The sequence below is a fragment of the Hemicordylus capensis genome, chromosome 4 (assembly GCF_027244095.1).
Source record: "Hemicordylus capensis ecotype Gifberg chromosome 4, rHemCap1.1.pri, whole genome shotgun sequence".
Taxonomy (NCBI): domain Eukaryota; kingdom Metazoa; phylum Chordata; class Lepidosauria; order Squamata; family Cordylidae; genus Hemicordylus; species Hemicordylus capensis.
In genome coordinates, this window is record NC_069660.1 from 188,442,204 (window position 1) to 188,456,285 (window position 14,082).

Below are 14,082 nucleotides of genomic sequence, written 5' to 3' on the forward strand. Positions count from 1 at the left end.
GATTTTGTTGAGTTGTATTACTATGGATATATTTGAGATTGTTGAATCTGGAGATTTGGACCGTCTGCTTGGAGGTTTGCTGCCCATTACTAGAACCCTGGATGCTTGCCCTTCATGGTGGATAAAATCTGCCAGGGCAGGATGGAATAATTGGATGGCAGACATAGTAAATGCCTCTTTTAGAGTGAGGATAGCTCCTGCCATTTTTAAAGAGGCTCTGATGCCCCTCACCTGATAAAAACCTTCTCTGGATTCATGAAATTTGAACAACTTCTGCCCAGTTTCAGACTTCTGGTTCTTGAGCAAGGCAGTAGATTGTGTACTAGTGTCTCAATTTCAGATAGCACTGGATGAAACTGTTTATATGGATCTATCCCAATCTGGATTCTGCTCTGTGTTTGGGATGGAAATGGCCTTGGTTACCCTAATGGATGCTCTTCACTGGGAGGAGGGTGACCCTTGTTGATCCTCCTGGATCTCCCAATGTCTTTCAGTACATTGATCCTTCTGGGCAGGTTTGCTGGGATGGGATCAGAAGGCACTGTTCTGTGATGGCTCTGCTAATTCCGGAAGAAATTATCTTGGAATGTGATGCTGACGGATGACTGCTCCATTCCATGACTCCTTATGGGGTGCCACAGGATTCTGTCTTGCCTCCTGTTATGTTTAACATCTACATGAAGCTGGGAGAGGTCATCTGGAGGTTTGGGCTGAAATGATACCATTATGCTGATGACACATAACTCCACATTTCATTCCTGCTGATCCTAGGGAGGCAGTGAAAGTCTTAAACCAATGTTTGGAGGCCATTTTACTCTGCACGATGGTAAGACGCTGAAACTTGATCCAGATTAGATTGCAGCTTCCTTGCAGCTGAAGTGGTGAGATAGACAACTAGAAGTCTTGACTCGAATCCGACAAGTTACAACCTAGCGCACATCTGAAGATCTATGCTCTGGCAATATGCGTGGCAAAGAAGCAATTCTTTTCTGCCTGCATTGCATCCTCAAGTTCATGTCCAGCAGAGATGTCTAGGCTTGTGAGAAGGCTTGTACAAGCCCCATCTCCTTGAATCCAAATTTGGAACCATCAGTTACCCGTGTTACCAGGAATGCCCCGGAGTGCTGGCTAGACACTCCAACTATGATTTTGACTTAAAGTGAGGAAATTAGCTTGGCTTGGGGAGTAGTTTGATACCAGCATTAATTTAAGCAAGTCTTGGTGTAATGGGAAAGATGAGGAGGCAGAAATATAGTTTTTATTTTATTTTATTTTATTTATCAAATTTGTATACCGCCCCAAACTTTTGTCTCTGGGCGGTTTACAGGGTAAAGGATTAAGGATAAAGTGGGGTACAGAAGGCAAAAAAAAATTCAGGTTAGGCAAAGGCAATAAATCTTGGCTAATATTCTAACTGAGAGGTTTTTTGGGGGAAACCATTTAGCTGAAGTCCTAATGGCGAGTCAATCGGTTTGGTTAAGGTTCTAAACCAGAGCCTTGCTGAAGGCTTGTATAAAGAGTGTCAGTGAAGCAGAGAGGGAGGCAAAGAGAGAAAAGTGTTGAGGAGGTTTAGAAGGGTAAGATGTTAGTTATACCTTATCCTCCCTTGGGTTGTTGGTGCATTCATTGCACATTGGTTGACCTCTTTACCAGTAGACAGGTGGGGAAAAGCAAGAAAGAAATGGACAGCAAAGGACTGCACTGCAACTCACGTGTCTGAGAGACTGCCAGATAGTGTAATCCAAGGAGACTTGCCTACATAATGTGAAGACTCTCTCTGTGCAGTGATGACTCTGAAAACATGATGTGGGGCCAGGGCAGATATAATGAAAATCATATCCTGAGGCTTGAATTGAATCAGTCAAGGGGGTTTCTCCTTCCTTGTAGGGCAAGGATGTTTGTGCAAAACAAAGACATCCATTGCTAGCTGGACTGAGTCACTTTGAGTAGATTTTGCCCCACACAAAAGGCAAAAGTAAAGCTATGCAGATGTGCTTCATTTAGTGAAAGAGCTGAGATTGGTTGCATATCTCAAGATCAGGATTTCTTCATGTGTGAAAGATTACGTTTTTATGGGACACTTCTCCACTAAGTAATCACCTCCCTCCCTAATTAATTCACCTTTGGAAGAGGACTTCATATGCACACGGATACCTCTCTGTATGAGAAAGGGGTGCGGGGTGTCCTATTCAGTCAGACTGCTAGTTTGACCTGAGGCACATTGCCCCACATTTGCTCAGGCAAGTGACCACTTGTGAATGCAATACTGCCTTTTTAGCTTAGGCAGAATAAAAACTTCACTGTTCATTGATCATGAGCCTACGATGCAGTGCTGCTGAAACACTGAATAGAGGGGTGCTTTGCAGAGTCAATCGGCTACCCCGAAATAGAGCAGTACTGGCAACACCCACTGTGATGTTTTAATGATTTTTTCGCAGACAAAATCTTTTGTATTTGGGCCAAACTGGATTCTACAGTTAGGGCAAAGTCTGTTATGGAGAAATACAGCAACTCCTCTTGTGTGGTCAGATTGGATCACTCCCGAGGATGTTGACAGGCTGTTTCGGACTGTGCATCCTACAGCTGCTCTTTTGACCCTTGCCCGATTTGGCTTATTTTAACTAACTAACTATTTATTTATTTATTTATTACATTTATATCCTGCTCTTCCTCCGAGGAGCTTAGAGCAGTGTACAGTGTTATTTTTATCCTCACAACAACTCTGTGAAGTAGGTTAGGCTGAGAGATACATGATTGGCCCAGAGTCACCCAGTGAGTTTCATGGTTGAAAGGGGATTCGAACTCGGGTCTTCTCGGTCCTAGTCCAACACTCTAATCACTATGCTATGCTGGCTCTACTCAGATTATTGGAGAGGATTTTCTCTAACAATCAGCTTCTCTGAGGGAGGGTAGGATGCCTCCTTGTCTTAAGGAAGCTGTCATAAGACCATTCTTGGGGGGGAAACCTACATTGGACCCCTCAGATTAGGCAACTATAGGCCCATCTCTAATCTCCCATGGTTGGGCAAGGTGGTTGAGCAGGTAGTGGACTCTCAGCTCCAGGCACTCCTGAAAGAAAATGATTATCTAGACCCATTTCAAATTGGCTTTTGAGAGGGCTATGGGGTTGAGACTTCTTTGGTTGTAGAGATGTGCACGGTCCGGACCAGTCCGGACCGGCACCGAAGGGGGGCCCTTTCTTTTAGGGCGGGAGGGCTTTCTTACCCCTCCCGCCTCTTCACCCCCTCCAGCGCCCGTATTTAACCAAATAACGGGGCGCTGGAAACCAGCCGCCCCCGCCCCCGCCGCCCCCCCCAGCAGATGCACATAGAAAGGTGCCGCCATATCCCTGCCGCCGTCGCCCTCCCTCCCTCCCAGCTGCCCGCCCGCCCGCCCAAGTCCTTACCCAAAGCTGGAGTAGTAAACGAGAGGAGCTCCCGGACAGAGCTCCTCTCGTTAGAAAGGCCTGATACAGAATGAAGGCGCTTTGCGCGCGCGCGCACGCATGCGCGCGCCACAAAGGATGCCGGAGGCCCGGTCTACCCGCCGGGAAAAGGCCGGGTAGACCGGGCCTCCAATCGCCGGAGGCCCGGTCTACCCGGCCCTTTCCCGGCGGGTAGACCGGGCCTCCGGCGATCGGAGGCCCGGTCTACCCAGCCTTTTCCCAGCGGGTAGACCGGGCCTCCGGCGTCCTTTGTGGTGTGCGCATGCGCGCGGAAAGCACCTTCATTCTGTATCAGGCCTTTCTAACGAGAGGAGCTCTGTCCGGGAGCTCCTCTCGTTTACTACTCCAGCTTTGGGTAAGGACTTGGGCGGGCGGGCAGCTGGGAGGGAGGGAGGGAGGGAGGGAGGGAGGGCGACGGCGGCAGGGGTATGGCGGCACCTTTCTATGTGCATCTGCTGGGGGGGGCGGGGGCGGCGGGGGCGGCTGGTTTCCAGCGCCCCGTTATTTGGTTAAATACGGGCGCTGGAGGGGGTGAAGAGGCGGGAGGGGTAAGAAAGCCCTCCCGCCCTTAAAGTTATACCCCCCCCACCCGGACCCAAACCAGCAAGGGCCGAACCGGTCCAGCAGTTCGGCCATTCCTTAGAATGGCCGCCGGACCGGTTTGGACTCACCCCTATTTGGTTGACCTGAGGGATGATCTCCAATTAGGTATTGACAAAGGAAGTGTGACTCTGCTAATCCTTTTGGATCTCTCAGCGGCTTTCTGTACCATCGACCATGGTATCCTTCTGTGTCGCCTGAAGGAGGTGGGATTGGTTGGCACTGTTTTACAGTGGTTCTGTTTCTACCTCTTGGGTAGATTCCAGATTATGTAAACTGTTGCTATGTGAAGCGAGAGTTACTGTATGGAGTTCCCAGGGGCGTAGCAAGGTTGGAATGGGCCCAGAGACAAGATTTTAAAATGGGGCCCCCCCTCAAAGTCCAGGGCCTCCGCACACCCCAGGCCCCCAAGGATTTAAGTCTGATATTCCAAAATAAGTATGCTGCCTGCAAATACATTTCACTGAATACACACACACACACGTCACAATATATAGTGATATACATTGAGTACTATACATTTGTATTACTTTTAATGCCTAGAACACACTAGAAAGATGAATGATTAAAATGGGCCCCTCGCTGCAGATTAGCAAAGGAGACTTTCAACCATGCAGGGTGAACCTATGTTTGTTTTCTCAGAATTCTGAACAAATTCAGTCAAGTTTGATTGCAGGAGGTTTTTCACAGGAGGCTTTTAAAGCCCTTTAAGACACATCTCCTCTGGAATGGAGGTGCTGCATTCACATGTTGGCCAGATTTACCCTGAAGTCCCTGCAAGTTATTGGGGAGCAGTTCACACACAAGAAAAATAAAATAAAAGCACCACACATGCTTCACAGTTCTCACTCAGACCTTCTGGGTTGCAAAACAACTTGAACATAAGTGCATTTATAAATGAATGAATGAATGAATAAAATTAATAAAATACTGTTCCAGAAGTTTTTGCAATTTTCTGCCATGAAACAAGCCACATAGGACTTTTTAGATAGTTTTATTTAAGTCAGCAAATTTTCCAAGCTGTTTCAAAATAAATATTCAGAGACTTCTCGGTCCCTCCCCCCCCGCCCATATCCAAGCCCTATGGCAAGCAGATCCCTATATATGGGGGGGGGGGGCGAGAAAGGTAACCACAAAAAGGAGTTCACACTCTACCTGGCAAATGCTGATCTGGGTTAAGCAGGGCAGCAGGGGGTCTTCTGCTGCAGAGAACACTCTGGCTGCCTCCTCCTTCCTGGCTTGTTTGGGCCCTACTCAAGTTCAGGCTTCACTGCGGCCTACACGGAGGCCTCCGTGGAAGCCCCGCCCACCCGCCGATCAGCTGAGAGGCGGGAAAAAAGGAGCTCTTTGCAGCTTGCCTGCTGCTTGGATTGCGGGCCAGCAGAACAAGCAGGAGAGACGGCGAAGAGGGCAAGTGGCTGAGAGGCTATGGGGCTGGGCAGGGGGCAATGGGGAGTCACATGAGGTGCCTCTGGGGGCCCCCTCCAGGCAGTGGGGCCCCCAGACAACTGTCTCCCCTTGCCCTATCATTGTTACGCGCCTGGGAGTTCCACAAGGCTCTACACTGTCTCCAGTGCTTTTAACATCTACATGAAACCGTCAGGAGCTTGGTGCAAGGTGTTATCAATGTGCTGATGACACTCAAATCTATTTCTCCCTATCAACCATCATAAAATGGCATAACATCCCTAAATAACTCTCACAGACTTCACCACGAATCTAGCCAATGTGCAAAGCACACTCTCCATTCTGGAGGAGATGCGAGCTAAAAAGCCACGTATAAAAAAGTTTCTGCAGAGCTTGATGAAAGTGTGTTTTCTCCAAGCTCTATAGCTGCTCACTCAAAAGTAAATCCTACTTGTAACTTCTTTTTAATGGAGTGTCTCTGTGACTGTAACTTTAAAGATATGTTTAATGTTTTCTCTGTGGAAATAAATGGATTGGATTGGATAGCTTTTAAGTTTTGACCTGACCCTTCAAATCCACTAGCTCCACACAGCAACCTGATCTCTTTGTTTACACAGGAGTAAATTCCACTGAGTGCAATACTTACTCCGAAGTAAGTGTACCTATAAGCCTCTCCCAATTTTCTCCTCTACTGCAACAGGACAAGGAGGCACTGTCCTTCTCCCTCTGAGGCAGTTGGCAGTGCCTGAGAAGAACTGTGCCCGGGAGCTTTTTCACATAGGGCTTTTAGTTTGTATCTCCTCCAGAATGGAGGGTCTGTGTTCACATATTGTCCAGTTTTACCCCATAGTCCCTGCGAGCTATCGGGGAGCACCTTATACACAATTTGGGCATTTTCATTGCACATTAGTGAGTAGCCCAATTTATCTCTACGGTAAAAAAAATAAATCCAATTTTTGCATTGGTTTTTTTGGACAACTTCAAACTCACAGCAAAACCTCACAGTAAACTTGCGGTAAAGCCTGCTGTCTGAAAATGCGCCAGGCAGGAGGAAGAGGCTTTCAGGCATGCATGCACATTTTACAGGACTCAGGGATATGACAAGGAGCAGCGCTGGCTCTGGTGGGGCTACAGCTCCTGGTCTCTTGAGCACAGCTGGCTGCCCCAGCAGGGATTCCTGATATGCACATTTAAGGTGAAACCTCCCCCCCCCCCGCCCCGCAATTTTCTCAACACAAAGAACTTGGGAAAAAACCCTGTCCTGGATTCAGGTAAATACAGTAAGTTACATGTGATTCTGTACATACCTGTCTTTATTTTTGTCTCCCTCAGTTCTGCTGTTACCACTGGTTTTCCATTCTTGTATGTATTTCCATTCTTGTGCGTATTTCTTTTCTTCTTTCAAATGAATCCCAGTATCCTTTGCTTTGAGGTAATTCTTTTTGTTGTCTTTGCAGTGTTTTCTGAGATCTTGCATAGTTCTGCTCTCTCTTCCTGCACTTGTTTGTTCACTAGTGTTTTTCTTTTCCTTTTCCATTTCTGATTTGTGATTGATAGCACATGAAGTGCTACATAATTCATTATTGGTACAGCCTTCCCCTAATCTCTTGCTAACAGGCAGAGTTTTAGTAAGCAAGAGCAGGGCTGTTGATTCCTGCAATTGGTAACAGGGGTGAAGACTTTTCAATTCCTCAGGGGATGCTCAGGGCCAAACCTGAGAAAGGTGCAGGCTTAGTCGTCTGTTCTACTATGCCGTCTACATTGCCCCTTTTCATTGTCTTGCACACAGTGGCATTGTCGCAGATTCAGACCTGCAGGACAGGTGCTCTCCATGAAGCTTTCTAAATGGGAGGGTTTGGTGCACAAGCGTCAAAGGGACTGAACACTTTATGTAATCCAAAGTGACTGGACTGTGCAGACCATCAAGGTTTTCATACTGATTTCTACTGATTCCTGCACATATTTTTGTAGACACTATGGACTTTATAAATGCACAGTTTTATTGCAGCTGCCTCCTCTTTTTCTCTCTCTATCCATGTCAGTGCTTTGTGAGATGTTTTTGTTTTTTTAGCCTACTTTCCAGTAGGCTTATGAGATCACCCAGCATTCCGTGTGTGTGTCCGTCCCCCTCCCCATCAATTTAGCAATGCTTGGATCAATATGAACCAATATGAATCAGGTATAGTTGTAGGGACATATAAGGACACCTCAACAGTGTAGTTTGTGATAATGTCATCCATCCCAAATCAAGATGGTGGATGCATAAACCTTTGAGGCACAAGTGAGCTAACTTGTGAACCGCCTAACCTATTTGAACCAAATTTGCTACAGCTGTAGGAACACATAGGGATGCCCCTATGACATAGTTTGTGATGATGTCATCCATCCCAATCTAAGATGCAGACACGGGAACGTTTGAGGTGCAAGTGGGCTAACTTGAGGACTGTCTAACCGATTTGAACTACGTTAGGTACGGTTGTAGTGAGTGACACACAGGGACAGCTCAGTGGTGTAGTTTGTAATAATGTAATTCACCCCATCCAAGATAGCGAATGTGTGAATGTTTGAGGTGGAAGATGTCTAACATGTGGACCACCTAAATGATTTGAACCAAATTTAGTCCAGTTGTAAGGACAGTGAAAGGAATGTAGGCAGATTAGTGCTTACTAGAACAACTTGTTTAAAAACTGTTCTATCTGGTGCACTTAAGCTAAAGCTGAGTTAAGCTTTAACTCAGTCATAAAGCACTTAATTGCTCTGAACTGCTTACTTGCGCCCTCCGTAGGATTAGCTGAAGTGCTTCAGAGATCCAAAGCACTGTGACTAGAACAACACCAGCACCAGTGGAAACCGGATCAGGAAGGTGCAGGGGGCAAAGTGCGGCCTAAGATGGTATCGGAAGTCCTCCCTCCCTGCACAAACCCTACTCTTTCTACCCCAGCCACGTTTCCTGCAGAAATCTGGCAGTCTTAAGTGTAGATGGTAGTTGGAGAAATGCATATTAAACTGCCAGCCTGCATCTGATCTGGAGAAAGGTTGGTATTATTTTGCTCCACTTAGTGTGGATTTAGGGGCCATTTGTGCTAGAAATGCATGGATTTCCATGCACATTGTCTATTCACTCAGCAACATCCTCCACAGAAATCAACATTCAGCATGCGTTAAAGTGCTCATGACAGCCCCAATGGCCACACCCACCTCAATGGCCACTCCCCCCACTCAGATGCAATAATTTTGGGGATTACAAAGAAGTCTGTTATAAGAAGTCAGAGATAGGTTCCTAGTCCTACAGAGCTCGAAAGTCATGTGGTTGTTCACCTGAGAAGAGTGTAGAATCCAGAAGAAAGAGTTGTGGTATGCAAGGACAAGACAGTGGAGTTGAATCAGGGATATTAATGGTTTAATGAGATAGATATTATTTTACAGAGAGGCAAATGCAGACAGCTTTTCAGTGCTCTTGCTGCTGGCTGTTTATAAACCCAACCTCTACTCTAAGACTGGAATACAAATAATTCTAAAGCACCATTCAAAAGCTGGCCTGGATCAAGGAATGGATTAACAAAAAATACCACAAAGAGCAGCCTGGATTGTCAGTCACAAACGGTGGAGGATACTCCTTGTGACAGAGTACAGGAAGAATCGGGGGTGTAACTAGGGGAGAGGGGGCCCGAATTCACCTCTCTCTCTCTGGAGGCCCCTCAGAGTGAGGGAGATAATGAATAAAATAGGGAGGGGTGGAGCTGGGGGGCGCCAGGTTCTTTGAACCCATCTGCTCAATTATAGCTACACCCCTGGGAAGAATGATAATAAAATCAGTTACATAACTGATCTTCAGTTATGTAACAAACTGTTGGAAGACAAGAGCAACATATTATTTTCATGTAGAAAGCCAAGAGCTTTGTGTCTCTGTCTGCTGATATCCTGGAGAGGGAAAGTACCAGGACTGAATCCCTGCCCATCCCTGCAAGATGACACCACTGCTTATATTATACAAGTGAATTTTGGCCCGTTGAATAACGGGCGCTAGTAACGGCGCTCCTGGACCCCCGCCGCCATTCCCCCTCCCTCCGCCGTTCCCCCCCTACCTTTAAGGGCCAAATCGGCCCAGGCATTTGCCCCCGCCAGGCCGGGGAGATGGAGACCGGGGGCGGAGCGGAGGCCATTTAACCTTAAAAAAAAATTTACTCCCGCGGCCGCCGCCGCTGACCACCCACCCTCCCTCCCACCCAGCTGCCGAGTCCCCCTTACCCTGGCCGACTGCTGTCGGCCGAAGACAGCCCTTAATTTAAGAGGCCGAGAGGAGCTCGCAAGCAGAGCTCCTCTCTGTGCAAAGCCTCTTGCCGAACTGCCGCTTTGGGCGCAAGGGACGCAAGCGCCCAAAGCGGCAGTTCGGCAAGAGGCTTTGCACAGAGAGGAGCTCTGCTTGCGAGCTCCTCTCGGCCTCTTAAATTAAGGGCTGTCTTCGGCCGACAGCAGTCGGCCAGGGTAAGGGGGACTCGGCAGCTGGGAGGGAGGGTGGGCGGTCGGCGGCGGCGGCCGCGGGAGTAAATTTTTTGTTAAGGTTACATGGCCTCCGCTCCGCCCCCGGCCTCCATCTATTTTGGCCGAGGCGGCGGCTCTGCCGCCGCCTTGGTCACTTTCCCGCCGCCTCCTCTCCAGCTTCTTCGGGGCGGCCGCTTCTGGCCGCCCAAGATGGCTGCCGGGTGCCGGCGAGCGTGTCTTCCTTGCCCTGTTCTGCGCCTGCGCTTCGCGCAGGCGCAGAACAGGCCAGGGAGGCACGAACACACGCCTTGGTGTCCGTCCACGGACGGACACCAAGGCTTTTATTAGAGAGGATACTCTGCATATTGAAGCCTAAGGTCCATGCTGCAGAATCAAAGAACTCTTTATTTTGAGGCGTTTTAAAAAGAAAATTTGGAACTGCACAGTGGTATCTGATTGTAATCCATGCACATAGTGCACATCACTACAACACACCTGTATATTATACTTGTGTGTGCAAATGCTTTGTTGTGTAGAGTCGCATTCCATGGCATTTAAAAGCCTACACAGAGTAGGGGGAAATCTGGGAACTGGAAATTTGACACCAGTAATGCAAAAGAGTATTATATTCAAGCTTCACACAAGAAGCATCACGAACTCCAACAAAACTTTATTTGGAGTGAGGGATATATTAAGAAAAAAAACTAAGAACAAGAGCAGATGTACAGACACAGTAGGAGACTTGCGGGTCTCAGCTCACACCCTCTTCTGTGCACAAATTACATCTGATCTAGGAACAGTAGTAATCCTTTTAGCACATATCCATACACAAGAGAAGAACGTACATAAGAACAGCCCTGCTGGATTAGGCCCAAGGTCTATCTAGTCCAGCATCCTGTTTCACACAGTGGCCCTCCAGATGTCTCTGGGAAGCTCCACAGGCAAGAGGTGAGGGCATCCCCTCTCTTGTGGTTGCTCCTCTGCAGCTGTATTTAGAGGCCTCTGGCCTCTGAGGCTGTTCCCAGTTCCCAGATTTCCAGTTCCCTATAGCCACTAGAGTAGTAGCCATTGATAGACAAATTCATGCAGGACAGGTCTAAGCCCCTTTTAAAGCCATCCAAGCTAATGGTCATCACCACATCCCATGGCAGAGAATTCCATAGATTAATTATGTGTTATGTGAAAAAGTACTTCCTTTTGTTGGTCCTAAATTTCCCAGCATTCAGTTTCATAGGATGACTGTTATGAGAGAGGGACAATTTCTCTGTCTCTACTCCATGCACCTCTTTTATACACCTCTATCATGTCTCCCTGTAGTCATCTCTTTTCCAAACTAAAAAGCCCCAGATGCTGTAGCCTTGCCTCCTAAGGAAGGTGCTCCAGGCCCTTGATCCTCTTGGCTGCCCTCTTCTGCACCTTTTCCTTCTACAATGTCTTTCTTAAGATATGGTGACCAGAACTGTATGCAGTACTCCAAATGTGGCACCATAGATTTGTATAAGGGCATTATAATATTAGCATTTTTATTTCCAAGCCCTTTCCTAATGATCCCTAGCATGGAATTGACCTTTTTCATAGCTGCCGCACACTGAATCGATATTTCAATGAATTGTCCACCACAACCCCAAGATGTCTTTCCTGGTCAGTCACTGACAGGTCAGACCCTATCAGTGTATATGTGAAGTTAAGGTACCCCCCCCGCCCCCATATGCATCGCTTTACACTTACTTGCAACAGAACCACATTTGCCATTTTGTTGCCCACTCCCCCAGTTTGGAGAGATCCTTTTGGAGCTCCTGACAATATGTTTTGGATTTGACTACCTAAATAGTTTGGTGTCATTTGCAAATTTGGCCACCTCACTTACCCCAAATTCTAGATCAAACTCCAGATCATTTATGAATAAATTAAACAGCACTGGTCCCAGTACAGATCCTTGGGGGACCGCACTTCTTACTTCCCTCCATTTAGAGAACTGTCCATTTATACCAACCCTCTGTGTCCTGTCCTTCTACCAATTGCCAATTCGATTGCACACATGAATATGTCCCCTTATGCCATGACTACTAAGTTCACTCAAGAGCCTTTGGTGGAGAACTTTGTCAAAAGTTTTTTGGAAGTCCAAGTATACTATGTCTACCGGATCACCTTTATCTACCTGCCTGTTGACACTCTAAAAGAACTCCATAAGGTTAGTGAGGCAAGACCTGCCCTTGCAGAAGCCATGCTGGTTCTCCTTCAGCAAGGTATGTTCTTCGACAGTATACAGTATATTTAACAATTTTGTCCTTAAGTATGCTTTCCATCAATTTACCCAGCACAGAAGTTAAGCTAACCGGCCTGTAGTTTCCCAGATCTCCCCTGGATCCCTTTTTGAAAATCGGAGTTACATTAGCTACTTTCCAGTCCTTTGGTACAGAGCCTGATGGACAAGTTACATATTTTTGCTAGGAGATCAGCCATTTCACATTTGAGTTCTTTGAGAACTCTTGGGTAGGTGCCATCTGGCCCTGGCGATATGTTATTTTTTAGTTTTTCAAGACAGTTTAGACCATCTTCTCTCATCACTTCAAATTGGCCCAGTTCTTCAGCCTCAAAGTCTGAGATGTTCAGTTCCGGAGTGGGTATATGGTCAGTATCCTCCACCACGAAGACAGATGCAAAGAACTTATTTAGCTTCTCTGCAGTTTCCTTATCCTCTTTAATAATCCCTTTCATGCCCTCATCATCTAAGGGTACAACTGCCTCCCTGGCAGGTTTTCTGCTTCTGATATATTCAAAGAAGTTTTTGTTATTCTCCTTGACACTTCTGGCTACAGGTATATGCTCCCCAAACCCTCTTTTTGCATTCCTTATTGTCTCCTTGCATTTTTGCCAGGGTTTATGTTCCTTTCTGTTCTCTTCATTTGGGCAGGACTTCCATTTTCTGAAGGAAATCTGCTTCCCTTTTATAGCTTCCTTAAGCATACCTTAAGTATCTTAAGTATATGGAGAGTTTTGCTTACAAATCAAATCAGTATTTTAATATGCATGTATTTTTATTACTGTAAAAACAAACCAAATTTGGTTCTGATCCTAGCAGGCCACAAGTAATTGGACTGGGGATGTCAAGCAATTGGGACAGACAGTTAAGAGCTTTTCTTCTGAAAAGCCTCCTCTTGTCTTGAGAGGCACAGAATAGCTTTCTGTGATGGTAGCATCTTTCTGTCAGCTCTGGGTATGGCTACTAAAATTGCCTGAGTGAGCCCTTCTGCTGATTGAAGGATTGTATGATTGGAAAAGTGGGGAGAGGAATCACATTGAAGCACAACTTAACTGTGTTTCTTTGCTGCCATGAAAATACCTGAGAGTCCCCGTGCAACTGCTGTTATTATGGTCAAGATGATCCTTGAAAAGGGGAGGGAGAGTTCTTATGGTTAGAAATGAACTCTGCTAGTATATAGAGACTATTTCCATTAGCATTTCTCATAAGGTCTGAACACTGACAGATACATACATAATAAGGGAAATGGGATTGCATAAGCAGCCTTAAGCACAATCTACTCCAATTTTGCTTCAGATATTCCCCAAGGGTAATGAGCTTGCTTGCAGTATCAGGGTCTGGGATTCTAGAGGCTCCTGGACTGCTCACTTTACTTTTTGCATTGTTTTCAGTCATATTTTACAGCAACTCACATAATACAACTTTTGCATGACTTGATGGTATGAACTACAGCAATGTTCTGTTGGGACTTCACAATTTAAAAAGCCCTCCCTCAACATGAATTAAAACAGACTTATTATAGCTAACCAGAGAAAACACCAAAGAGTAGTTAACCAGAAAGAACACCAATGAGAAGAAATACGTTCTCTCTCTCTCTCTCTCTCTCTCTCTCTCTCTCTCTCTCTCTCTCTCTCTCTCTCTGTCTAGAGAGAGAGTTATTTCACACTGCTGAATGAATTTCTTCTAACTGGTGAATGTATTTCTTTTTCTGGAGCTCTATTCGCACATAATGTTCAGAACTCTTACAATCTGTGAAGTGTTCACAGGCACAGATCTGCATGCAGATACACGTTGAACAAAAGTACAGCAGTACAATTCCTATCTGTATCCTGCATTTCATGGGATCTTTACCAAGGTTCATGTTTAAAATAAATGCTGGCACTTT

General features: G+C 46.3%; 1 protein-coding gene and 1 long non-coding RNA gene across 8 annotated transcripts in view; one reads left to right on the top strand and one right to left on the bottom strand.

Annotated features, from left to right (window-relative positions):
- LOC128352990 (uncharacterized) overlaps window positions 1–5,283 on the bottom strand; it is a 93,355-nt gene extending 88,072 nt beyond the window's left edge. The window contains exon 1 of the long non-coding RNA XR_008320766.1: window positions 5,201–5,283. This is a non-coding gene — a long non-coding RNA (uncharacterized LOC128352990). The remainder of the gene's footprint in view (window positions 1–5,200) is intronic.
- The window catches only part of FBXL7 (F-box and leucine rich repeat protein 7), a 206,226-nt gene that overhangs the window by 35,524 nt on the left and 156,620 nt on the right, over window positions 1–14,082 (top strand). Inside the window, exon 1 of one of the 7 annotated variants that reach the window (XM_053313613.1) lies at window positions 8,382–8,487. The exons of the other annotated variants lie outside the window; for them this stretch is intronic. The gene's annotated coding sequence lies outside the window, so the exon portion shown is untranslated. Of the gene's footprint in view, window positions 1–8,381; window positions 8,488–14,082 lie in introns of those variants that run through there. 7 annotated transcript variants of the gene reach the window in all.